Here is a 2,949-nt window from a genome sequence, read left to right as displayed (position 1 = left end):
TTTCCACTGAGCCACGCTGCTTCGCATGTCCCACCTCCCTCTTCCCTGGCTCCACCCTCTTTTTGCTAGTCTGGAGACTAGGTAGTTTAAACTTCTTAGACATTTCATGCGTCAGGGAATTACAGACTGCTTATTCATTCATTTGTGCATTCAGTTGTATGTATTGACTGCTTACTGTGTGCAGAGCACTGTACTAAGCACTCGAGAATGTCCTCTCATCTTTGAGAACTAGGCCAGATAAATGGGTCATACATTCATCCCTCTGGGAACTGCTTGAATAATGCTTCTGTGTCTGCAGGAGATGGCAAATGTCACTGATAGCTCGTTGGCAGTGTTCATCTTGGTGGGCTTCTCTGACCGGCCCAGACTGGAGTTATCTTAATCTTCTTATCTTTGGGGTTATCTTAATCTTCTACCTCCTCACCCTAAATGGCAACACGACCATCAACCTCCTGTCGTCCCTGGACCCTCGACTCCACACCCCCATGTACTTCTTCCTCACCAACCTCTCCTTTCTGGAATTCTGCTACACCACCAGCTCCATCCCCCAGATGCTGTGCAACCTGTGGGGGGCAGACAAGACCATCTCATACCTGGGCTGTGCCATCCAGCTCTACTTTGTCCTAGCCTTCGGGGGTGTGGAATCCGTCCTGATGGCGGTCATGTCTTATGACCGCTATGCTGCCTTCTGCCAGCATCTCCATTACAGTGTCATAATGTCCCCACGACTCTGTGGCCAGCTGGCCTCCCTGGCCTGGTTGATTGGGTTGGGAAACTCTCTGTTCATGTCCCCCCAGACCCTGCTCCTTTCCCGTTGTGGCCACCGCCGAGTGGACCACTTCCTGTGTGAGATGCCAGCTCTGATTAGCCTGGCCTGTGTTGACACCTTGTTGATTGAAGCCGTGGCCTTTGCACTGGACATCTTAATCATCCTTGCCCCACTGATGCTAATTATGGCTACCTACATCTTCATCACTCGGGCTGTGCTGAGGATCCAGTCAGCGGTTGGGCGGCAGAAGGCTTTCAACACCTGTGGCTCTCACCTCACTGTCGTCAGTCTCTTCTATGGCACTATCATCTACGTGTACCTGCATCCGGCTGACAGTGCTTCTCAGGACCAGGGCAATTTTCCCACGCTCTTCTACACCATCATCACCTCATGTGCTAATCCCCTCATCTACTCCCTCAGGAATAAAGATGTGAAAGGGGCTCTGAAGAAGGTGTTCGGGAGGGAAAAGGAACCTGGAGGTGCCTGAGAACATGGAATTGATTTGGGGTACATTTCTGCTTGGACCCTTACGATGTGCCCTGGAGGGAAGGGTGATCTTTTAGTATCGTTAGACTGGAGAGATACTAAAGTTGAGGCAGAAATGTTTGGGAGCAACTCAGTATCTAGGCCACCCCTCCCCCCAGCCCAGCCTGATTCTTAGCCTGATTCTTCCCTCTTATTACTATTATCACTATTATGAATAGCACTACTGTGATGATAAAGACTACTACTATTCCTATTACCTAATCCTCATATGGGAAGTAATGCCCAGTGCGGCATCGAGAATAACAAGGTACTTCAATAAACCGGTGAGCAATGTCAGGTCAGGCTTTTCCACAGTGAACACTAAGCCAGCCCTTCGCAGAATTCAGTAACACATTCTGGTCTCCGTACTTGTAAAGAGAAGTGGCGAGCTTGGAAAAGGATTAGAAAGAACCTACAGTCTGAGATGCTGCTTTACCTAGTGGAAAGGATGTGGGACTGGTCTCAGGAAATCCACGTTCTCGTCCTGGCTCTGCTACGTATTTGCCGTGTGTCCTCAGGAAAGTTCTCTTAATCTCTTTGTGTCTCAGTTTCCTCACCTAGAAACTGGGGATAAAACATTCTTTCTTCCTCCCTCACACCCTGTGAGCCCCATGTGGGACAGGGATTGTATCTGCTCTAATTGCCCTGTTTGGCATAAGTAAAGTTTTTGTTTGGCTTACTAACTGCCATAATCTTTTTAATGGCATTTTTTAAGTGCTTACTATGTGTAAATCACTGTTCTAAGCACTGGGTAGATACAGATTAACCAGGCCAGATAGAGTCTAAGCCGGGGAACAACAAGAATCGAATCCCCATTTTGTTGTTGAGGAACTGAGGCACAAAATGATTATGTAACTTGCCCAACATAAAAAGCAGGTAAACGTGGAGTGGGGATACAACCCTGGTCCTTTGGTTCCCAGGCCTATTCTTTATGCAGAATAGCATGCTGCTTCCCATCACCATTATTGTTATTATTAGTATTTGGCAAATAGTATGTAAGTGGAAAAGTTGAAGTCAATGAAATTGGTACACCTTGTGAAGAGAAGGATGCCCAGTGGAAGAGGACAAGTGTTTGAATGGTAGACTTGTAGGCAGAAGGGCAGAACAAGAAGAAATATTTGTTTTCTGAAGCAAAAGACGCCATTATATCTCAGGAAGAAATTTTCATTCTGCGGGTAGTCAGAAGTTCCTTCTACTATCCATCTATGACCACGCCCCCAGAGAACTCATTCACTTCCACCACTTCAAGTAGGAATTCTACGTGGATGATTCTAAAAACTACCTCTCCAGCCCTGATCTCTCTCTCTTCCCTGTAGCCTCACATTTCTCCCTGCCTTCAGGATATCTTAATTTGGTTGTCCGGCCAACTCTTCAAATTTAACATGGCCATTACAAAACTACTCATCTTCCCACCCAAACTTTGTCCTTCCCCCGTCTTTCCAAACATTGCTATCCTCTCGGTCTCACAAGCCCATAGCCTTAGCATTATCTTCTCACCTCTCTCATTCAACCCACATATCCAGTCTGTTACCAGGTCCTGTAGGTTCCATCTTCACAACATCTCTAATATCCACCCTTTCCTGTCCATTCAAACTACTACCACACTGATCAATGCACGTATCCTATCCCGCCTTGACTACTGGATCAGGCTCCTC

The 2,949-nt window shown here is 47.0% G+C and overlaps 1 pseudogene; it reads left to right on the top strand.

Moving 5' to 3' along the window:
- The first annotated feature begins 301 nt into the window (after nt 1–301).
- On the top strand, nt 302–1,256 carry LOC119928853 (annotated as a pseudogene).
- Nucleotides 1,257–2,949: the final 1,693 nt, after the last annotated feature.

The sequence above is a fragment of the Tachyglossus aculeatus genome, chromosome 5 (assembly GCF_015852505.1).
Source record: "Tachyglossus aculeatus isolate mTacAcu1 chromosome 5, mTacAcu1.pri, whole genome shotgun sequence".
NCBI lineage: Eukaryota > Metazoa > Chordata > Mammalia > Monotremata > Tachyglossidae > Tachyglossus > Tachyglossus aculeatus.
This window is presented reverse-complemented; position numbering and strand designations above follow the sequence as displayed.